This window comes from Odocoileus virginianus, chromosome 12, assembly GCF_023699985.2.
Source record: "Odocoileus virginianus isolate 20LAN1187 ecotype Illinois chromosome 12, Ovbor_1.2, whole genome shotgun sequence".
NCBI classification, from domain to species: domain Eukaryota; kingdom Metazoa; phylum Chordata; class Mammalia; order Artiodactyla; family Cervidae; genus Odocoileus; species Odocoileus virginianus.
The window spans coordinates 63,373,586-63,399,134 of NC_069685.1; the positions used below are offsets into that span (position 1 = coordinate 63,373,586).

The 25,549-nt window shown below is 40.3% G+C and overlaps 1 protein-coding gene across 4 annotated transcripts in view; it reads right to left on the reverse strand.

Moving 5' to 3' along the window:
- TTC28 (tetratricopeptide repeat domain 28) overlaps window positions 1-25,549 on the reverse strand; it is a 563,147-nt gene that overhangs the window by 186,959 nt on the left and 350,639 nt on the right. Inside the window, exon 1 of one of the 4 annotated variants that reach the window (XM_070475506.1) lies at window positions 10,738-10,822. The exons of the other annotated variants lie outside the window; for them this stretch is intronic. The gene's annotated coding sequence lies outside the window, so the exon portion shown is untranslated. Of the gene's footprint in view, window positions 1-10,737; window positions 10,823-25,549 lie in introns of those variants that run through there. 4 annotated transcript variants of the gene reach the window in all.

The window sequence follows — 25,549 nt, forward strand, 5'->3', positions numbered from 1 at the left end:
AGCAGCACTTGATCAATCTCAAAATCAATTCATTCAAACATTCAAAGCAATATTTTTGGGCACCTATTATCTGCATCTGGGGATATAACAAAGGCCATGACAACCTTTTCTTTCATGAAGAGTGTGGGGCTACTGTAGAGCACAGACTTTACAGAAGAAATCACAACACAGGGTTTGATGAAGGCTGGAGAAGTGTAGATGAGGTCAAACAGCAGAACTCAACCTCGGCTGGAGATTACTGGAGGCCTCCCAGAGAAACAGATTTAAAATGAAGCCTGAGCCAACACGTATGTGAAAAGATGTGCAACACTAACCGCCAGGGAAACACAATTCAAGCTGCAGTGAGACATTACCCACACCTGCTGAATGGTTTTTATCAAAATGACCAGAAACAAGCATCGTCGAGGATGTGGAGAAAAGAGAAACCTGGTGCGTTGTTGGTGGAAATGTAATTTGGTGCAGTCACTACAGAAAACAGCATAGAGATATCTCAAAAAATTAAAAATAGAACTACCATATGATCCAGCAATTCTGAGTATTTATATGAAGAAAATTAGAACACTAACTCGAAAAGATACATGCACCCCCATGTTCACTGCAGCACACAGCCAAGATATGGAAGCAACCTAACTGTCCATCAATGGATGACTGGGTAAAGAAGACAGACACAAATATTCATATATATATATATATATATATATATATATATATATTCTTGCCATCTGAAACAACATGGATGGATTTTTCAGGGCATTATGCTAAGCAAAATAAGTCAGACACAGAAAGGCAAATATTACATGAGCTCATTTACACATGGAATCTAAAACCAAAACAACAAAACCAAGTTCACAGATACAGAGAACAGACTGGTAGTTGTCAGAAGCCTGGGCAGGTGCAGGGACAGGGACAACAAAAGTGAAGGGGGTTCAAAAGGCACAAATTTCCGGTTATAATATGAGTTAAGTCATGGGGATGTAATGAATACAACACAGTAACTATTAGTTAATACTGTATTGTACATTTGAAAGTTTGCTAAGAGTGATCTTAAAAGTTTGCATCACAAGAAAAATATTTTTCTATGTATTGATGACAGATCTCAACTAGACTTACTATGAGGATCATTCATATTGTACACAAATATCAAATCCTATTGTACACCAAAACTCACATAATTGTTATACGTCAATTATACCTCAATTTTTAAAGGGGGAGAAAAAAAGTCTGAAAGATGTGTGAGAATTAAAAAGGTGAGGTGGAGCAAGTTGCAGAGGGAGGACAAAAAACAAGAGGCAAAACAAAGCACGAAAATGAAACTTTCAAGTTACTGAAAAAAATTCAGATTGGGTGAGTCATGCACTGTGGCCAAGAACAGTGAGAAAGATGTGAGGACAGCAGGGACAGCCAGGAAAACCCAACAGATTGAAAGGAGCAAGGCAGGGCTGTGGTCTGACCTGGGTCTGTAAGAAAGCAAAGAGCTTGGAGGGAAGCTGGCATGGACACAGGGTTGTCAGTTAAGTGGCTGTTCATCAAGTCCAGATGAGAGATGAATGTGCCCAGAACAGGGCTGACGGCCTTGGAATTAGAGAGAAGTGAGCAGACACGAGAAATACTGGAAACACCAAATTGGTTGGATATGAGTGCTGCACTCAATACGTCAGCAAATCTGGAAAACTCAGCAGTGGCCACAGAACTAGAAAAGGTCAGCTTCCATTTCAATCCCAAAGAAGGGTAATGCCAAAGAATGTTCAAACTACAATACAATTGTGCTCATTTCACATGCTACCAAGGTTATGCTCAAAATCCTTCAAGGTAGGTTTCTGCATTACATGAACAGAAAACTTCCGGATGTGCAAGCTAAGTTTTGAAGAGGCAGAGGAACCAGAGATCATATTACCAAAATTCATTGACTCATGGAGAAAGCAAAGGAGTTTCAGAAAAACGTCCACTTCACTGACTACACCACAGCTTTTGATTGTGTGGATCACAACACACTGAGGAAAATTCTGAAAGAAATGGGAGTACCATCTTACTGACTCCTGAGAAACCTGTACGTGCGTCAAGAAGCAACAGTTAGAACCAGACATGGAACAACTGGTTCAAAATTGGGAAAGGAATACAACAAGGTGTATACTGTCACCCTGCTTATTTAACTCATATGCAGTGTGCTCAGTCACTCACTCATGTCCAGCTCTTTGTGACCCGATGGACTATAGCCCGCCAGGCTCCTCTATCCATGGGATCTTCCTGGCAAGAATACTGGAATGGGTTGCCATTTCCTCCTCCAGGGGATTTTCCTGACCCATAGATCAAACCTGGGTCTCCTGCATTGGTAGGCAGATTCTTTACCACTGAGCTTCTGGGAAGCTCGTTATATGCAGACTACATCATGTGAAATGTCAGGCTGGATGAATTACAAGTTGGAATCATGATTGCCAGGAGAAATAGCAACAACTTGAAATATGCAGATGATATCACTCTAATGGAAGAAAGCCTCTCAATGAGAGTGAAAACACTGGCTTAAAACTCATCATTCAAAGAACTAAGATCATGGCATCTGGTCCCAACACTTCATGGCAAATAGAAGGGGAAAAAATAGAAACAGTGACAAATTTTATTTCCTTAGGCTCCAAAATCACTGCCACCAGTGACTGTAGCCATGAAATTAAAAGACGCTTCTTCCTTGAAGGAGAGCTATAACATATCTGCTGCTGCTGCTGCGCCGCTTCAGTCGTGTCCAACTCTCTGCGACCCCCATAGACGGCAGCCCACCAGGCTCCACCGTCCCTGGGATTCTCCAGGAAAGAATACTGGAGTGGGTTGCCATTTCCTTCTCCAATGAATGAAAGTGAAAAGTGAAAGTGAAGTCGCTCAGTCATGTCCAACTCTTCGTGGCCCCATGGACTGCAGCCTACAGGCTCCTCCATCCATGAGATTTTCCAGGCAAGAATACTGGAGTGGGTTGCCATTGCCTTCTCCATAACATATCTAAATATTGTTTTAAAAAGCAGAGATATCACTTTGCCAACAAAGGCCCATATAGTCAAAGCTATGGTCTTTTCAGTAATCATGTATGGATGTAAGAGTTGGACCATAAAGAAGTCTGAGTACCAAAAAATTGTTGCTTTTGAATTGTGGCACTGGAGAAGACTCCTGAGAATCCCTCGGACTGCAAGGAGATCCAACCAGTCAATCCTAAAGGAAATCACCTTTGAATATTCATTGGAAGGACTGATGCTGAAGCTCAAGCTCCAATACTTTGGCCACTTTGGCCCCAACTCACTGGGGGGTGGCGGGGGGGGGGGGGGTAACCCTGATGATAGGAAAGATTGAAAGCAAAAGGAGAAAGAAGGCACCAGAGGATAAGATGGTTAAATAGCATCACCAACTCAATGGACATGAATCTGAACAAACTCTGGGAGATAGTGAAGGACACAGGAGCCTGGCGTGCTACAGTCCATGGGGTCGCAAAGAGTCGGTCACAACTTAGTGACTGAACAACAACAAGAAAGTATTTGTATAGACTTCAGAGACCAAATGAGATAACCTACTCAGTGCCTATTACGTGCTCAACTCTTTACACATATCCTCTCTAGCCCATGACAATCCTATGAAGTAGTGGTTTCCTCACTTCACAGAGGAGGCAGAGGCTCAGAGAGGTTTCATAACTTGCCCTCAGTCTCATGGTTATCAAGTGGCAGGACTAGGATTCAGATCTAAGTCAGTCTGACTTCATGGAACCCCACTAGGCTTCTCTGTCCATAGAATTTCCCAGGCAAAAATACTGGAGTGGGTTGCTATTACCTACTCCAGGGAAATCTTCCCGACCCAGGGATTGAACTCCAGTCTCCTGCACTGGCAGGCAGATTCTTTACCACAGCACCACCTGGGAAACCCCAAGGAACCCCAGCTCTTTTCAAATACCACACTGCATCTGAATAGATTCAGAAACTTCAAAATCCTGCTTATATTCAATAGTTTAAAAACAAGAGAAACAAGGCTATTTGAAGAAGGATTTTCTTGGCATCATCATTCTCTATCTTAGATTTATAAAGATGTCAAACTAGCAGAGACCTTGGTCATCAGAGGACCACAGAGGTTTACAGCTGTCCTAGAGGGACTTCCAAGGTGCCTGCATTGTCTAGTTCTTCCCTCCTTCCACTATAAGTGTCACCAAAGCTTTCTGTGTCATAATTCAGGGCCAGTTTTCCTTCTGTTTTTAATTGTTTGAAATTTTCAAACAGAGAAAAGTATTAATATGTTGAGTGCCTGTGATTCAACTTTAACAAATCTTAACAGTTTCCTGTATTTGCCTTGGGTTTTTCTTCTCTTTTTTATGGAAAATAAATATTACAAATGCAGTTTACCTCTTCCTCCCTTTCTAGAGTAACCACTATCCTGAGTCTGAAGTTCACCACTCTATGCATACTTGATACTATTACTATGTATTAGGAATCCATAACAGGTGTTAGCATTTTGCATGTTTTCAAATGTTATAGAAATGGTAACATATGAGGCATATCATTGCATAGACTTCATCGTCTACATGTATTTGCATTATCTGTATTTTCTGGCAGGAGACAGCATGGTAAAGTGAGGAAGTATGGGCTCTGGTAGAACCAGGGAGGCACTGCAGCTTTTTCACGCAGGCTCTCAGGCGAGTTACTGAACCTTCCCGTACTCCAGGTGCCTGGTTTGTGAAAGGGAGACAAGAGCTCCCCTTCCAAGGCTACAGGGAGGTCTAAGATAATACCCATCTTTAAGCCTGGCACCAAGCAAATGTTCAATAAATGTTAACCATTATTTGCCACAGTAAAATAGTATACCCTCAATAAACAGGAGCTGTTTTGATTGTAACCTGTAAAAGTTCCATCTATCTTCGGAAATCCAAAGCCTTGAATGGCCCTGAGGTCCCGTGTCTGACTGTGCTTGGTAACAGGAGGTGTGAGAATTTCCAGGTCAAGTCTCCGTGAGTTTTTATGTAGCCTCCATCTGGCTGGGCTTGGCTTGTTTACTTTAATGGCAGAATTAAACTCCGCATTCTTTGCTCTCTACTGAACGCCATTCTATATGATTGAGATCAGGAATACAGCTTGCAGAAGTCTTTTAAAGCCTACTCCTGTCCGCCAGCCCCAGACCTTTTATGTCTCCCATGGACAAATTCATCCCACTACAATTCTGTGTTACCCATAAATTTAATGAACATTCATCTCTGTTTTCAATAAAGATGCTAAACATGGGCTCAGGACTGACATCAGCAGAAGCACTGCTATTTATATCATCTCAGCTTCACTTGTCACAAGATTGATATTATGGCTTCAAAAGCTGATTATGTTACTGCTCCATTTAAAAAAAGAAAAATGTGTTTATTCATTGTCTTATTTTTAATTCCTCAATCCGATTGTCATACCTACCTCTGCTGGTCAAAACTGCACCCATTCTTCAAGATTCCTCCCAACTACCAACTCCTTCATAAAATCCATCCTGACTGCCCCCTGCCCCAAAGGGGAACTCTCTCTGTCCCCCACCCCCTCACTCTTCTGAATCCAGAGCCTGCACTTGTTGCACAAAGCTCAACACGTAGTTAGCCCTACGCTGCCCTAATTAAACCACAAGCTTCCCAGGGAAAGACTCCTACCCACTCCTCTCGCAGGAGTCAAGAGAGCTGACTAAGAAGGCACGGACTGGAACTCAGTAACTATAAGGACCTGGCACACTGTGACGATGGGACACCAGCCCACATGCCAACCGTCACCACCACCAGGTGCCGACCAACCTGCTGATCCTGATGGCAACATGGACTCAATCTCTGCCTAAAGTTATTAGTAACAGCTAGGAATCAAGAGTCTCTGCCATGCCTGGCCCTGACCTGCATTAATTCTACCCTCATATCAATCCCGCAAGAGAAGTGGAGCTGAACCCATTTCGCAGACTGCAGCAGAACCGTCACTGAGATCCAGGTCTGTCTAGCTCTGAAGCCCATGTTCTTCCTACTGTGAATGTCCAACATAATAAACACCAGGCTGAATCTTGTGGCTCTGCAATGCAGCTACCCCGCCACACGCAAAGGGGCTTGAGGCAAGGAACACAACGAATAAGTCAGTCAGGATGCCCTCAGACACAGCTGAACAGTAACTCATAAAAAACACTTAATCTTTCCCAAGATTCCTAAGCCTCTGGTCCTTCCATCCCCTGGAGAAAATCCCAATCCATTCAGGATATTAATTATGATAAAAATTTATTAAACACTCATAAATGCTAGACACTATAGGGAACACTAGAAAAACACTGCTATGTATCTTCACTCTTATTCAAAGAAAATTAAGTGTCTAAATGATGACTCCCAGTAGCAGTAAACATTACTTTATTACTTGCATTTCCCCCACCCTTCTCATAAAATTGTATATTATTTATTCTCTTGGATTTCAGACAATAGGCCAAAAACTAATATGTGTTCCAGTAAAATATGATCTTATTGGAGAGAATACCACCAACTCACTATCAGCCTTATCTCCATCATAAGGGTCCTTGTGAAATATCACCTATAATGCTTTCATGTTTCTTTGCTCCTTCTTAGACTGAAACAGGGAATAAAAAGGGCTTACACCTTTTGTACAAATACAGTGAGGATGAAAGGATGCTCTTTTATTTTAATGCTAGAATTGCACAGAGAGAGAGAGAAAGAAATGACTATATTCAACCTCATCTATTTTTACACAGAAGATCTGGATACTCCTCCCTTATAAATGTCCTCAAATTTCAAAGACTTATTTTTTTCTCAGAACCTCTGTTCAAGGTGACAGAGCACAGTAATTAATATATGTGACAAGACCAGAAAAGATCCTGTGCATCTTGAAGCCCGGACTAGAATTTATACCTGACGGTAATTCTGCTCAGTTGCCCCCCACTCCAAGGTCAAGGTGACATTAAATTTTTAATAAAATGACACTTCCATCTAGTGGTTTCCTAGGAACTGAGGTAACTGAAATTAACATAGGAAAATATCAGACAAGTGAGTGATTCACCTATTTGGTGGGTATCAATTAAACGAGAATCTTCAGTGATGAAGACGTTAAATGAACAACAGAATAAAACATTTGATGGGATAAATATATTCAAATAAAACACTTGAGAACTAAAATAAAAGTATGATTTCCTCTATCAGGGAAGAAGCCCACATAAGCCCAAATCCTCTTCCTTTCCTCATGCATGAATTCCTTTAACAAGCCACAAAATCATTTATTTCACCATTAGAGATCAGGCTTAAACAGAAATAACCCCTTGGAAGAAGTAGCACATTGATTTTCATGAAATAGTATTGATTTATTTCCACCTCCACCCCCCATCCCACAACACACTGATTTATGCTAAGGTTAAGTATCTGAAGAGTAGAAGAGGGTTACTATAGACTGTCTGCACAAATCTCTAACTAGCCATGAGATGTCAAAAAAAGAGGGAACATTACAAGGATCTGAAGCAAAACACTTCAAATCCTACCTATGTCCCTTGAAAGCCAGCTTGCAAAATCTCCCAATTTTTCTAATTATGCATTGGGTCAGCTATGAGATACTCTGCAGTAATTGCTAAATAAAATACAAAGGCCCATCATCACAGATAGGTAAATGAAGACAAATAAACACACATTTACAGAAGACAGGAGAAACCTAACCCCTTGGATTTCTTTGCATTAAATTCTGGCTCACTCAAGGCTGTGACTCAAGTTATGGCCATACAGCAACTCCAGATCTTTTGTTGTTTAATTCTTTGGAGAAGTAACAAAGTATGTCCGTTTTCTAATCATCTTTCAACATGAATACCATCAGACGCTAAATACAATATTTGTGCTAGCCCAAGCAGCAGTTAGGCGTCTGAACTAGTGAAGAGAACCTAGTCTATCATACTGCTCAGACATTAGGCCACAAAGGAAAATTTAACCGACTCTGCTGAAGCACAAATTTAGTTAACACATCCCTTGTAGTAGATGAGCTGATTAGTACTTTCTCTGTTAAATCATTTAAGACCTAAGAGTTGCATTTTGCCTTAAATAGCACTAGGGCTTCATAAACAAAGGACATGGGTCCTCTCACCAGGGGTTTGAAAAGTCACTGAACGCCAGAAACAAGAAAACTGACACATCTCTATTTACCCTGGGAGACACACTACATTCCAGTTACCGTACTCATTAGTACTTTACTCAGCACTATCCCAAGAAACAGCCACTCAAAGATAATTTAAGCGCAACTGACTCTCATTGTTACAGATAATGAGGAAAAGTCTCTACTCTGGGCAGAGGAGGGGGAGGGGCAAAGGCAATAAAACATGAAGAACAAAGAAAAGGATTAATTCGCTTTAACATTTCAACACTGGATTAATATAAAATGTTGTTAGGAAAGTAAACATGGGACTCTACTCCAAATGTAAATGTTTAGACTGTCTGGGTTGGGATTATCTATTACTGGAAGTTATCTACCAGTTAAATACAGTACCCTTAAGGGGAAAATTCTGAGTGCAAGTAACTAACAAGTAACTAAGCCCTTTGAAGAGGATGCCACTTGATTTTGTGGAGGCTGAGCAGCTGTAAGGGCATGGTAAATGTGCCTTCAATAAATAATTCTTTAATGCTGTGACACAGTATAATCACTTTGGGTTAATTTACCCTAAAAATCACTGTAGCATTCCATTAGAGGAACACAAAAACAGTGACCCCAAAACACTATCCTTGGCTGCATGGTACACTGAAAAGGACAAAATGCCATCTTCTGAATCAGACAGATGTGGAAAGGAATCTCTTCCCTCCATTCTGTAATCTGCCTAAAGTGTTGCAAGGTGCTTAAATAAACGAAGGACACATGGACTTCCCAAGAAGCACTCACTGATATCCAGGAATTCCAACTTCTTAGTAACTAAAGACAATGTAACTTAGCATTAGCCAAGCCTAAAGGTGCTTTTCTATGGTGGTAGTCTAGTTGCTAAGTCTTGTCTGACTCTTGCGACCCCATGGACTGTAGCCTACCAGGCTCCTCTGTCCATGGGATTCTCCAGGCAAGAATACTGGAGTTGGTTGCCATTTCCTTCTCCAGGGTATCTTCCCAACCCAGGAATCAAAACCAGGTCTACTGCATTGCAGGCAGATTATTTACCTCTAAGCCACTGGGGAATAGTATTTTCCTTCACCAGCCCTGGCCACAAAACTCCATACTACATTTGGTTCTTCATCCACACAGTAATGTGACTAAAACAAAGAAATGGGAGAAATGCCAAAATTGCCAGGGTGGGCTAGTGAAAAGGGCATCACACTAGAGGAATCAGAAGAACTAGGTCCAAGTCTTAGCTCTAACTTAATCAGAACAGTTTCTAATACTTTTGTGCCATAGCCAGAAAACAATGAAGTTCAAAGACTCTGAAAATCTGGGAATAAAAACAGCCACACACCCACATAGGACCTTCATGATGTCCCCCAGGCATGGCTATAACTCACACTTATACAAAGGTAACTTGTCTTTTTCTACATAAACTAATACCCTATGAATTCTAGTTACAACAATCCATGGCCTTCTAAACTATGATATTTTAACCACTAAAACACACACACACTTCAAAGATGCAAAAAGGCTGTAGTCAATACCTGGAACTGACTTGAAGACTTGATAGACCTGAAACCAGTTTCAGCCTCTGAGAAAAGGTCTGTCAGAAAATTATGTGCTCGGATTTGAGACTAAAGATACTTACCCTCTACATACCAGAGGGTCAATCGCCAATCATTCAGAAGAGCAATTGCTCATTAGAATCATCTAGGACCTGCCAAGGAAAATTACATGCTTTGTAGCCACTGACTCAAACCTTTAACTTTTCTCAGACACACAGCCTTGTTAAACAGACTTAGCACGCACCAAGAGATCATGGCTCTCATAGTTTCTTATTTTCACACTAAGGGATCTAGAGATTGGCTACCACTAGCTGGCTGAGAGACATCGCTGTGCTGCTGTCTGCTTAGCTACAGAAAAGGAGATGGGACCAGACGGTCCACGTGGTACCTTCTAACCCTGCAGCCCAGCACCTCGCTCACTCCTGAGGACCACCACTGTGCTACCATTTCCCACACTGCACAGGAAGGTAGCGTTTCCAGTGATGGATCCCAGTAATTGGGGTTTACTGTGAAAAATAGTGCCTTCCCTGCCCTCTTTGTTTCTTGTTTCCTAATTTGGCAGTTAATTTTCTTCCCCACAACAGTGGCCTCACTATGGAGTTTATCTCTTAAGGAAATAAAAGCAAGGCCATCTCAAGGTGACAAATCTCTGAAGTGATCTTAAAGCGTGTACATCTGTGTGTGTGAGGATGCATTTGTGAGCAGAGGGATGTTGGAGGCTGGATCAGAAGTCTAGGGTCCTAGTGATGGTGTGCAAAATGGGAATAAAACCATCTTCTCTACTTATAGGCATACTGTAAGAGTCAAATAAAACAAGTATGGGAAAAGATTTGTTAGGCCTAGTGCAAGCAAGAGGCGTGTTTTTTATTAACTTTCCTTACTCTTATATACAAGTACCTGGAAATCAGAGAGAAAAAACCAGATTTGCAGAGTACAGGCTCACTAAAATTTAACTGGCTAAAAACTTAAATACCAGGAAAGATGGTGAATGAAAAGCATCACACTATTCAATAGACATTTTCTGTTTAGTGCTCACTATGCAGCAGACCCTGTGGGCTGAGGACCACATGCCTGCATCACTACTGCATCCTTACCACCTGCACAGCAGTTAAGACAGAGAGGCCCTCGACGTCTGCAGAGGGAAGGGGTCACTGGAGAGCCGAGTGCACGGTCCAGAGACCTGGAACGTAACAAGCCCAGTGATTATCACAGCTGATGGGAAAGAAGTCCACATGGCCCGCGCATGAAGGAGGGAGTGATCAGTCAGGCTGAACTAGGTTTACTGAGCAGGGATGAAGTGGAGAGAAAGTCAGAAAAGCCTCAGCAGAGGAGGTGAGCTTGGACAGAGCATCTGCATACAACTCACTCACCAGTTTAACTTTCCTTGAGTCACAGGTGTTTGGAGTGAGACACATGGGTTGTGGTTGTGAAGTGGGGTACAGTAAGGAATAGACTGTGTTTCTATCATCTTTGCTATGTGTAATCCTACTGAGCTGAATTTATATGCCTTACATGGCCTTGTTTACAAAGTGAAAACAACAAAAACAAGGCAAGAAGCAGTCACTGAGGAAGAAAGGATATTAGCAGCTTCCACTAAGGACCAGCAACACCACAGTTGCTACTGATCCTGAGGTCTACTAAAGATGTTAATAACAGCAAACGTTATTTTTAAGGATAACTTATGCGGTGAAACCTCAGGTTTGGAGAAAATACTAAATACCCTCAGACACAGGCAAGAGACTCGCTGTAGTCAGTTCTAGCACACTGAGTGCCTGCATGCTCGGTCGCCTCAGCCATGTACCTTTTGCGACCCTATGCAGTCCAGCAGGCTCCTCTGTCCATGGGATTCTTCAGACAAGAATCCGGGAGTGGGCTGCCACACCCTCCTCCAGGGGATCTTACCCACCCAGGGATCGAACCCACATCTCCTGTGTCTCCTGCACCGCAAGTGGATTCTTTACCCACTGAACCACTGGGGAAGCCCTAGCATGTTCATTAAACGTCATTAAATGGTCCAGGTCAGAGAACTCATTGCTCCTAAAAGCTGAGTGCTAATGACTACCCAGATATACATCATCCTAAAGCTGTGGTCCCAAGAATCACTCTACAATACAGGAAAGATGGAAGGGGAGTAATTAACAACCTGATTTATATTGCTTTCGGACTGCAAGGCTAAGGAATTATTTCAATGGCAAGTTTGATTGCAACCTACATAAACTGGTCAGTGAAACAGTCTACAGTTTTGCACCATTAAAACTGAGCATCACTGAGCCAGAAAAAAATCTACAAATGACCTAACAATAAATTCAGAAATGAATATAAAATGGGTTTTACCACATACCTATTTATATCAGTTCAGCCAAGTCATGTCTAATTTATGAATTCCATTCGATGAAAAGGAATTGTTGTGATAGAGGAAAGTGGTAATTATATATAACCTCCCAATATTATCAGGAGATTTCTTTCTCAACAGCAAAATCAAAGCGAATAGTTTGAATAAAGGTGAAACAGACTCAACATCATTAGTGACAGGATCATGCATCTTTAAAATGTTTATAACAATTACCTTTATCTTCAGAATTGACACGTGGGTACAAGAAACAGAGCACAAAACATCATTTCAAAAAGCACTTTTTGGTCTCAGGACCCCTTTGTGCTCTTAACACCTGCAACAGTAAAATTTGTGTGTGTGTGTATTTTACATTTCACCATTTATTATATGAAAAATTTTAATTATGAAAAAAATTAAATATTTATTAACTATAAGGAAGTATAAACCCATTACAGGTTTAATATAAATAACACATTTTTTTATGAAAACCAACTAGATCTTTTAAAACAAAGAAATTAATGAAAAGTATGGCATTATTATGTATTTCTTAAAATCTTTACTGGATGCTTAACAGAAGACAGCTGGATTTTCACATCCATTTCAGTATTTATTCTGTTGCAATATATTGTTTGGATTGAAGTATATGAACAAACCCAGCCTCACATAGATAGGTAATGGGAAAAGGGATAATTGCAGATATTATTCTTTAATATTATACTGAAACTTGACAAGTGATATTTTTTAAAGGTTAACTGCGATGTGGAATCTGAGGCTGTATTAATGAACTTTTTGTACTCTGTTCTGTTAAAACACATTGGTATACCTTGTACTTTGAATGCATCTTTTACCTACTTATGACTTTGTACTGTCATGCATTGGTTATTTGAAAATATTGTTCACTTAGTTCTCAGATTTCCAAAAGTTGACACATTTCATTATACAATATCAAACACTCACTTCCAATATCATCAGAAAAATACTCAGGAAGTTGTCAAGCTCACAGTGACAGTGGCAAATACAAGTTTTCCAAAATTCTAATTTTTCCTCGAAGCCTTGGATTGGCAACAAATATTGTTTTCCTTCAAGCAATAGGCTCATTCGGGTTTTTTCCCCACTCATTCATTTTTGATAAAACATCTCTATATATTCAAGCCTAGATGACCACAGTTTTTTGTCAGCTATGTAAGTAAAAAGTGTGTTCCATGAAAAAAGCAGCCACTGGGTCCACAAATCAAACAACACAAGGGCTTTCCTCCAGGCCAGCCACAGTACTCTGGCTGGTAGGCTGCAGAGCTGATGTAAATACACCACCTGTCTGGTCATACAGAATATTAAACAGACATGTACTCAAGGGCTGAGATGCAACAAAACTAATTTTTTTTATTGCTTCACTGAGGATACTCAAGTGAAACTGGCTTTTTCCCCTTAAACTGCAAGTGTATGGCAGTGAAGAATATAATGACTTCTAGTAGTTTGGTGCTACTGTCCAGATTCATGCTAAGATGGCAGCAGTTTTTCCACATGGCTTTTTGTTTTGCCACTTTATTTTTTTTTTAATTGAAGGTTAGTTGCTTTACAGAATTTTGTGGTTTTCTGCCAAATATCAACAAGAATCAGCCATACTACTCCTATAAAAAAAAAAAAATCAACGTGGTTTAAAAAAAAGAAAAAAGACACCCAAAAGTAACATCTTAGTATTAATATGAAAATAATTTTGACCTCATGGAGTCCATGAAAAGATTTCAGGGGCCCCAGGAGGTCCATGTAGCAAATCTTGAAAACTGCTGGGGTATAGGAAAGACAGCTCTGAAGCCATGCGCATTAGAGTTCTGTCTCAGACTTACTAGTTCTATGCTCTTGTGCACGCAACTTATCTGCGTTTAGTTTGCTCACTAAACAAAATGAAAATTGAAAGGAAAAAAAAACCCTCATTTTATAGACCTGCTGTGAAGATCATATGAGATGCAAAACAAATAGCAAAGTACTCAGTAGGTGTTTACAAAATGTTCTTTTTAACTCTTTCTCCTATATGAAATGGAGATTAGCCTATTTTCAAATATATGCAAAGGCCAAGAGAAGTTATTAAATGAATGAAGATAAGAAGAACTAAAATAAATGGAAAAATTACTATGAGAATGATGCATAAATAACAGATCAATCTAATATTTTTATGAAACTGAGATTTTTAAATGCCGTGGACAAATGCTGACTTTGTTTGTAAACACTGGTGAACTGCCCTAATTTCAAGCGATGGTACTAACCCTGCACCAATCGCCACTGCTCCAGACACTACAGACACCTCCCCCAACACTTTTCAGAAAATCTTTTAGGGACTCATTTTTTCCTTTGTTCTCTGCTACACACAAGGTTACACTCAATATAATCTCTATGATTTTATAGTTTTCCTACCCCAGCTGCTGGATCCCATCTGGTGTTCTTTATCTAGGACACCTGTTTCAGGAATGAGACAATTAAGGTGATGAACCATTTCCTTGTAGAAAATAAAAATTTCCCATTTCCTTAGGAATGTTAGTAGGAGAGAGAAAAATGCTTAATAAAGCACAATTACACATCTAATTACCAGATGTCAAGTATTTAACTAGAACAGAGATTCTAATTGCTGTATCTTGTTTTGCTCCACTGAGACATTGTACTAGTTATCTATTGCTGTGTAACAAAATTACCACAGATTTAGTAGCTTAAAAATAACACACATTTCTTATTTCACAGTTCTTTGAGTCAGGAGTCCCAGGCATTGCCTAGTTAGGTCTTCTGCAGGGCTGTAAACAGGGAGTCAACCAGGCCTGGGCTCTCCTTACCAGGTCAGATAGGGAAGAATCTGCTCCCTCTGCCCTCATGTGGTTGTATGGAGCAGAGACTCAAGCTACCTGCAGTTCTCCGCCACATGGAGCTCTCCAACATGGCTACTTGTTTCCACACAGCCAGCAAGGAAGAGACTCCAGCAGGAGAGATGCTACAGTCTTATACAACATAACCACATACACACGATCATGTATATTCTGGCACCACTGCCATATTCTATTGGTTGGAAGCAAGTCATAGGTCCTGCCCACACTCAAGGGGAAGGGACCTTACAGGAGCATGAATATCAGGAAATAGGGGTCATGGGGACCATCTTAAGAGCATGTTCTCCATAGACATGTTGCAACACTAGCAATGTGGCTAGTGGGGAATAAGAATAAGTGGGGAAGAGCCAAGATTAGGGTGAAAAGAACTAATGAGTTTAATGAATTTGACAGCTATGGAAAAGGAGGAGTACAAGCTTATTACCAATATAAATTTATATACATCAGTTCAGTTCAGTCGCTCAGTCGTGTCTGACTCTTTGCCACCCCAGGAACTGCAGCACGCCAGGCCTCCCTGTCCATCACCAACTTCCAGAGTCTACCCAAACCCATGTCCTTTGAGTTGGTGATGCCATCCAACCATCTCATCCTCTGTTGTCCCCTTCTCCTCCTGCCCTCAATCTTTCCCAGCATCAGGGTCTTTTCAAGTGAGTCAGCTCTTCGCATCAGGTGGCCAAAGTATTGGGAGTTTCAGCTTCAACATCAGCCCTTCCAATGAACACCCAGGACCGATCTCCTTTAGGATGGACTATCAACATGCAACAAATCCAGACAAAAGATGAGATGATCCTAATACACAAGGAGGTCTAAGTTGGTGAGTTGGATACCACTGTAAGTGTGACAGGCACTCACAATCAGCAGGTGACAATGGTGTGGCTCTGGGAAAGTGTCAGTTGGAGCAGGATCCCAGTGAGCAAGTGGAATACAGAAAGAATCTAGGCTTGAGGAGGATGACTGACAAGACAGACTCAGTCTTGGCTCTAGTTGAGGAGGCAGATGCATGAAGCAAGCTCTAGCTCTGGGAATCGGAGAGCTTAGTAAGAAACCAAGCAAAAGCCCAGTCACAAGGACCAAGTGAACAAGAACACAGCAAAGGTCCTGTTACAGCACTCAGGGAGCACCAGGGCACAGCACCGTTTAGGGCAGCAAGACTAATTCTAATCCTATTGGCTAACAACCCAAAGCTATCTTAGCTCCAGAGACTGACTTGGGGACTGACCAGGCAGGATGAAGTTTAAGGTATTAGTGTTGGTAGCTTAGCAAGAGAAGACAGGAACTTGCTTTGAAGGTTGCCCCCTCCCTTAGGATGGGATTCCTCAGTGGCTCAGTGGTAAAGAAAATCCACCCGCAATGCAGGAGACACACAGGAGATGGGGGTTTGATCCCTGGGTCAGGAAGACCCCCTTGGAGGAGGGCATGGCAACCCACTCCAGTATTCTTGCCAGGCAAATTCCATGGACAGAGAAGCCTGGTGGGCTATGGTCCATGGAGTCACAAAGAGTTGGACATGGCTGAAGCAACTGAGCATGCACACACTCATGACTTACAACACTGGCAGGGGTCTGAATCCATGGTATAGTATGAATGCCGCCATAATCTATCCTCAGTCTGCCCACTTATGTTGACACTCCTTAGATTGAAACTACTGGACCGGCCTGCCATGCTGTGAACCTGGCAAGAACTTGCATGCCTCTGAGACTCATTCTCTGTTCACCATGCCTGGAGGGCCCTGTCCCCTCCATCTCCATCGGAGATTCCTACTTTCCTTTCAGGACCTAGTTCAAATGTTAAAGTGAAAGTGAAAGTCACTCAGTTGTGTCCGACTCTTTGCGACCCCAAGGACTATTACAGTGCATGGAATTCACCAGCCCAGAATACTGGAGTGGGATCTTCCCAACTTAGGGATCGAACCCAGGTCTTCCGCATTGCAGGCAGATTCTTTACCAGCTGAGCCACATGGGAAGCCCAGTTCAAATGTTACTTTCTCCATAAAACATGCCCACTGTCCAGGCCACGCTTGCAGCACTTAGCAAGGTGGATCCTTGACCAGCAAGTCTTTACTCTACAAGGCTATGGGCATGAGGGGGAAATGGCTTCTCATCTAACCACTCAACTTTGTATCCTTCCCACCCGAAAAGAGTGGTGGGGATCTCACTGTTACTCAATAAAAATTGCTGAAACAACAAATCCAGGAAGCAATTAAATCATGCTTTATTGATCTTGCCTTAGGAGCCTAATTTTGTTTCCCCCTCTCACTGACACCCTCCACCCATCCCCTTGCTACACACCTACTTCTTGCAATATTGATGGGAGCTCTGTGTATATGTCTGGGTTCACATAACCGCTGCTCTTTAACGAGCATTAATGCAGTTGAAGCTTGACATAGAGGGCTGAAAAAACAGTACTAAATCTTTTATGGACAAACTGCAAATCTGCGTGCACAGTCAGACATTTCCCTTGTTGACCCTGGGCTCTGATCACCAGATGTGAGAGGTAAAGCAGAACACAACACCCACATGTTTTCAAAAGAGAGTAAATCCCAAGTGCAGTTCACGGCTGCCACTGTGGGTAACCCAGAAAGTCCACATGACCCGAAGGTGATTCGAAGTCCCTCTCCTTCTGCTGACAAGAAAAACATAAGTCTTGGCACTTGGTATCTTTAGTGTCTGAAGGTACAGTACAAGTATTTCCTTTTCAAAATTCATTCTGCATGTGAGAATGGCTTCCTTCTGCCCTTGTATGTGAGACTTTAATGACTAAACCTAATGCACAAGCACAAAGCTGGATCACAGATACAGCCATGGCTATTTCTAAGGCCAGCTCTTGCGTTCAGCACTAAATAATGTTCAGAAGCTGTCTACCTTCTACTGGGCAACAGAGAAAAGGGTTATTCATCATCGTCAGACATGCACAACATGCACAACAATGATGATAATACATACATCATTTTCTATGATGAAAGATTTTAAGTTGAAATGAATCTTTAAAGTCTGATTTTTAATGCTCAAGATGACCCCAACAGGGAGTGGCTGGAAACAAGCTCAGCTAATTTGCACGATCCCTTTTAGGCCTCTTAATATAGACATTAAACCCTGGAAATGGGGACAAATTATGCATACATCTTATCATTTTATTTTAAAATATGCATAGATCCATGTTTTAAAATGGCCCTTTGGCCCATGACAATAAAAAAATTCCATTCATAATGAGGGACAAGCATTAGATATGCTGAGAAAAAGAAGAATGAATTTGTTTAGTATGTCCTTAGATTGGCCTTGTGGAGAGACTGTGTCCAGGAACCGATGGCCCGTCTGCCAAGATGCTGAGCACAGCAGGTGAGTCCTACATGCGGCGACAGTGGTGCCGCATCTCACGTGCCGTCCTGACTCCTCTGTGTGCCCACCGGTCCTGTTCTGTCCATGTCACCAATGCTCGCTGAGAGCCTACTCAGTGTTATTACAGTAGACGCCTTCAAAACAGAATTTATTAAAAAAAAAAAAGAATAGAATTTATATAGTAGCATAAGTAAGAAATTAAAGATGTAAAAAAAAGGAAGTTTTAAACCACATTAGGTGAAGCCAACAAAGTCCCTTTGGAAAGCATACTTGGCTTTCTTCTCCAAAAAGAGAAATTGAAATTGCAAAAATATTTACTTCCACTGCTCATTGTTAAAAGTTTAAGGAAAGCTATTAAAATGATTCTGGTTTTTATAATCCATTTCCATGAGCTTCAAACATCTGTGCATTGGAACTTAACTATGTGAATTGGATTTGATCTGTTTTTACATCTTCTCCACAGTTGGTCACAGCAGCGGAACTTCCTGAATGATTAGAGCTTGAACTTCCCAAAGAGATTTCTTTGAAAAGGACTCTGTTAAATGACAAGAGGTATTTTATAGAAAACAAATACAATTAAACAAGTGCTAAATTCAGGATTTAATGTATACATGATAACTATGTGAGTAAACATTTCACCACTATATCAGAAAAAATGGAAAATGAAAAGAAATGGCTTTCTAAATCAATGCAGCAAAGTGACAAAACTTAATGTGACAAAACTTAACACTATGAAGGAATAAAAATTCACTAAAATCCTGATATTAAATCTACTCTTTTCATGGCCTTTGGCTTTTGGAGGGAAAAATCCCATCAGACTGACTAATGTTTATACAGATATTTATAGTTTATAAAATACTTTATGTTATTTCCTTTAATACTCTAAAGTAATGGTTCTCGACCAGGGCAATGTCCCCCCGGCCCCCAGGGCACATCTGGCAATGTCTGGAAACATGTCTGGTTGCCACAACTAGAAAAGGGGTGGGCAGAGGTTAAGGGTGCTGCTAAACATCCTACCAGTCACAGGAAGGCCCCCCACCACAAAGAATGACCCAGCCCCCACGTCAAGGCAGAGATGAAGACATCCTGCTCTAGGTAGTGCGTCTTGAGCTGTAGAGTGAATGTGCCTCACGTGAGATCAGGTCAAAATGCAGTGTCTAGGGCAGGGTGTGAGGTTCGGCACTTTTCTCTGCTCCCAGGAAATGTGGATGTGGCTGGTCCATTGAGTACCAAAGGCTCTGCAGGTCACATGCAGTGTTCAACGTGCCTATCTTGTGCAGCTCTTCTCAAGAACCTGTTTCCTAAGCCCATAGTTGTGGTCTTCATGACTCCACCCTCCCAGCAATGGTTCCTATACTTCAACAGACCCTAGAAATCAGCTGAGCCTGTCAGATGACCTAAGAATTTGTTATCAGGTCTCAAGGGCTCTGGAGAGTTTCTGCTGAAAACTAGGAGCCAGCAATCAATTCTGGGAACCAGACACTGAGCCAGAGTGAGGTTTCAGGATGGCTGTGTGTCTGGTCCATGTGCGCAGAGACACAGAAGGTTCTAAAGTAAGGAAGGAAAGAAGAGGAGGAAGGAGGAGGGCAGCAGAGAGGAAATGCCTGAAGAGAGGCAAATGTAAGAGCTGCACAGATATAAGAACTGCACAGATAATTCAAAATAAAATGCAATCTGCTTACTTAGGTAGTTGACGAAAAATAAATGGCATATATTTGAGGCAGAACTTGACAAGCTCTGATATCAACACCCGTGAAACCATCACCACAGACAATATGGTGAACACAGTCCATCACCCCCAAAGCTTCCTCTTGCCCCTGGGTGACCCCTGCTCTTTTGCCCCTCCCTACTGGCCCCCATTCCCAGGCTTTCTACGGCTAAAGATTCGCTTGTATTTTCTAGAGTTTTATATAAGTGAAACCATAGAGGGAGGTTCTTTTATTCAGAGTAATTATTGAGACCCATCCATGTTGTTTTATGTATAAACAGTTTGTTCCTTTTCGTTAGTGAGACGCATTCCATTGTTTCAACACAACCACAATTTGTTGATCCATTCACGTGATAATGGGCATTTGGGTTGCTTCCAGGATTTTTTGGCTATTACAGATAAAGTTGCTGTGAACATTCATGTGTAAGATATTGTGTGAATATGCTGCTTTTCTTTTCTCTATACAGTCCATGGAATTCTCCAGGCCACAATACTGGAAAGGGTAGCCTACCCCTTCTTCAGCGGCTCTTCCCAATCCAGGAATTGAACTGGGGTCTCCTGAAATGCAGGCAGTTTCTTTACCAACTGAGCTGTCAGGGAAGCCTCCAGAGGGAATATCTCAGAGTTAAACTGCTGGGTCATACAGTAGGTATGTGCTTAACTTTTTAGAACTGCCAAACTCTTTTTGAAAGTGATAGTACAATTTAAAGTTCTCAGCAGCAGCATATATAAGTTTCAGTTCTGCCACATCCTCACCAAAACTTGGCATAGTCAGTCTTTTTAATTGTAGCCATTCTATTAGGTATATAGGGTGTTAATGTATATTACCCTAAAAACTATTCATGTTGAACATCTTTTTATGCTGTTTTTGCTATTCAATGTCATTATTTGATCAAGTGTCTGTTCAATTATTGCCAATTTTTTCTTTCTTTTTATTCTCTCAACAAGGTCTTTCAAAGAGCAATTTTTATTTTAATAAAAGCCCAATTTATCAATTCTATTTCTTTAGAAAATACAGGGCTATCCAGGTCATCTATTTATTAAGTGTGCTTTGGTAGTTTTTATCTTTCAAGAAATTTGTCCATTCCATCTAAGTTGTCAGAGTTACTGGGATAAATTTCTGTAATCATAAAATCCCCTTAATTTTTTAATATTTGTTGTGATACCTGCTCTTTCATTCCTGATACTTGTAATTTGTGTCTTTTTTCCCTAATTAGTCTGGCTTGAGTATCAATCTTATTGATTTTCTCAAAGCACCAGCTTTGAGGTTTATTGATTTTCTATATTTTTTTCTATTTTTCTGTTTCATTGATTTCTGATCTTTATTATTTCCTTTCCTCTGCTTACTTTCAGTTAATTTGCTCTTCTTTTTCTAGTTTCTTAAGTTAAAAGCTAGAGTCATTGATTTGAGACCATTTTCCATTTGATAATATAGCCACTAATGCCATGAATGTCCCCTGAAAGTGCTGCTTTAGCAGCATCCTACAAACTTTGATATGTTGTATTTTCATTCAGTTCAAAGTACTTAATAATTTCCATTTTGAAATCTTTATTTTTTTTCTGGCTCATATGTCAGACAAGATAAATGACTGACCCCAGGGACATGAAGCAAAGCAGCAGAGCAGCTAGAATTTGAATCCAAATCTACCAAATTCCAAAGCATAAGTTCTTAATCACTATGTAGTCAACCAAAATGGCAACCCTTTTCATGCTTCCACACTATTTCTGCTGTGACACTCTTCCTTTGCTTAACTTCCACTTGGCTTTCAAAATCACTTCAACCACTACCTATCTAGAAATAACAGTAAGACAAAAATTTTAAAACTAAACAGAATGAATGTTAACATTTGTTGAGAGGTACTAAATTTCAGATAACACATAGTTAAATCTTACAACCCTGTAATGATCAATAGTGTATTTCCAATCTCAATTCTGAAGAAATGTCTAAGGCCAAAAACTGGAAAGTGGTTAAGTGGTGAAGTTGAGATTTAAGTCATTTTCTAGCCCCAAATACTACTGCAAAGTTTGGGAAGGCCTAGGAGCAGAGTGCCTAACTAAAGACAGGCATCAGAACTCCCTAAAGCTTTTCAAAAACATACATGTTCAAACCAGCTGCATTTATAGATATTAATAATGAACAATCCAAAAAGGAAATCAAGAAAATAATTCCACTTACAATAACATCAAAAAGAATAGAAATAACTTTTAAAATAATAAATATAAACTGAATAAATACACAAATTTAACCAAGGGACAAAAGATACTATACGTTGAAAACTTGAAGATATTACTGAAGGAAATTAAAGACATAAAATCAATGCAATGAAAGCCATGTTCATGGGTTAGAAGACATAAAATTGTTACGATGCCAATAGTACCCAAAGTGATCTGCAGGTCCAATATAATTCCTATCAAAACCTTAATGGCACTTTTTTGCAGAAAGGGAAAAATTCACCCTAGAATTCTTAAGGAATCTCAAGAGACCTAAATAGCCAAAATAATCTTGAAAAAGAAAAATCAAGTTAGAGGATACACATTTCCTTAGAAACTTCCTAAAAAGATACAATAATCAAAATATTGTAGTACTGGCCTAGAGACAGAGAGTCCCTAGATGAATTCTCACATATATGGTCACTTGGTTTTCCATCAGAGTGCCAAAACCATTCAAAGGGAGAAATGACAGTCTTTTCAACAAACAGCACTGGGAGACTGGATATCTACATGCGAAAGAATGATCTGGACCCTTACATTACACCATGTATAAAAATTCACTCAAAATGGACCAAAGACCTAAATGTAAGAGCTAAAACTATAAAACTCTTAGAAGAAAACACACAGGGAATCTTCAGGGCTTGGAAATCTCCCAAACCCTAGATTTGGCAGTAGTTTTTAAAGTATAACACCAAAAGCATAAACAATAAAAGAAAAAAATAGAGAAACTGAACTTCATCAAAATTTAAAACCCTTGTGCAGAGAACACTATCAACAGAGTGAAAAGACAATGCCCAGAATGAGAGAAGATATTTGCAAGTCATATACCTGATGAGAACTTGATATCAGAAGATATAAAGAATTCCTGTAACTAAGTCAACAACAAAAAATAAAGAACCCAATTCAAAAATACCTAAAGGACTTGCATAGACATTTCGCCAAGGAAAATATACAAATGGTCAACTAGAACATGAGAAGATGCCCAACACCACTAGCCATCAGGGAAGTGCACATGAAAATCATGACGAGATACCACTTCAATTTTGTTAAGGTACTATAACACGTAGGGGACGACAGAGGATGAGATGTTTGGATGGCATCACCAACTCGATGGACGTGAGTTTGAGCAAGCTGTGGGAGTTGGTGATGGACAGCGAAGCCTGGTGTGCTGCAGTCCATGGGGTTGCAGAGTCGGACACGACTGAGTAACTGAACTGAACATGTAAGAAAGGAAAGACGGGAGGGAGAGAAGGAGGAAGGAAGGAAGGAGGAAGGAAATAAGTGTTGGTGAAGATGTGATGAAATTAGAGCCCTTGTGTATGCTGGTGGGAATGTAAATAGTGCAGCTGCTGTGGAAACCAGCCTGGCAGTTCTTCAAAAAATTAAACAGAATTACCATATTATCTAGCAGTTCCACTTCTAGGCCTACAGTCAAAAGAATTGAAAGCAGGGCCTTGAACAGGTATTTGTATAGTGATGTTCATAGCAACATTGTTTACAACAGCCAAAAGGCAGAAGCAACCAAAGTGTTCATCACAGATGAATGGATAAACAAAATATGGTATACACATACAATGAAAAATTATTCAGACTTAAGGATGGAAATTCTGATACATGCTACTACGTAGATGAATCCTGATGAGAGTATACTATGTGAAACAAGCTAGACACAAAAGTACAAACATTATATGATTCCCTTGTAAGAGATATTGAGAACAGTCAAATTCATAGAGAAAGCAAGTATAATAGTGGTCACCAGGGGCTGGTGATGTGGTGGAGAAGGGAATGGGGAGTTAGTTTTAAGAGTAGAGTTTAAATGAGGAAGATTTAAAAGTTCTGGAGATGGATAGTGGGTGATGGCTACACAACAATGAGAATAAACTTACCACCACTGAAAGTGAAAAGTCAAAGTCACTCAGTGTTGTCTGACTCTTTGTGACCCCATGGACTACACAGTCCATGAAATTCTCCAAGCCAGAATACTGGAGTGGTAGCCTTTCCCTTCTCCAGGGGATCTTCCCAACCCAGGGATTGAACCCAGGTCTCCCACACTGCAGGCGGATCCTTTACCAGCTGAACTGTACGCTTAAAAATAGTTACATTGGTAAGTTTTATGTTTTACCACAATATAAAACAAATTTTAAAAAGTACACATGCTCAGATTACACTCCATATCTAAGGAGAGTCACCCTAAGAGAGTGAAGATCCCCTTTATTGGTAGAAATCATTTTAAAACTCTTATTTAAATCAACAAATGAAATATAGATATTTTCCAAATGGTTCAAAAATAAAAACAACCCTCCAATAAGATAAAAAAGTTAGTTTCAAATGAAAAGATAGCCAATCTTGTATCTTTTGAACAGAATATCTACTGCCTTTGAAAATCACACAAAGAACAAATAAGTTCTCCATTTGGCTTTAAAATACAAACAAAAAATTTAAGTCAAGCTAATTAAAACAAGAGAGGGACCAAGTGGATCAAGAAGATAATTAACTTTTAACGGCTATCATAAAAAACTACTATCAACTGTTCCCAGCAAAGACCAACTTCAAAAATATTAAATTCAACCTGGTGGCTCTATTGTATTGTAATATAGACATATAAAATATGGAACTGATTAGCTTATTTAAATACTCCAGATTCAACTAATTTTACTATTTTAACTTTCTCCTAACCATTTATTCATGATTGTATAATTAAAAGTGAAGCAGTCTTCAGAATAACACTATAGGTTAGCAGGGTAGTTAGGCAATAAGCAGGTTCCCAAGAGATGCTAGTCATAAAAGTTTATTCCCTGCCAATCCCTTCAATCTACAACCATATGAATCAGGAGTTAAGACTGATCATCCAGGGTGGACAGCAATAACTGAAGCCTCATTCTGAGTTCTCTGGATTAGACACAGCATAACGTCTCAGAAATGTCCTCTTCTAACACATGTAGACAATGGTGTTTTCCCTTCTCAAGAGAGGATTTTGACAATTACAGTTCCATAAAACATTTTGAAATGCTTAAATTCTTTTTTAAAAATCTAAATAAAAAATTATATTCCTAATGACGGTCTCATGATGCGGTAATAAAAAGGATGCACACATGCAGCATATCTGGGCCCCAGACGGAATATTCAAATAGTGGGAACCTGCTCCCCAGTCTGGTCACCAGCTGACAAACACCAATTGGAAAGAAAGAATGGAAAAAGCCATTGTGGTAGTAGCCTGTACCCGACAAGAGCAAACTGGCCTCACTTCTACTATGAAAGGTAAAAGAACTTGACAGAGAAAAATGCAGGCTCTTTTTCTACTTGCAATGGTCACATCAGCCCAAGTGACAGTATGATGTACAAGAGTCGAAGAATGAAAGCAAATATCCGTAGTCATGGAAAGGCCCCTTCCAGCTAAGCTGAGACAAAATTTCATGTGGATAGGCAGCAGTACGCATAGAGCTCTGTTGGCCG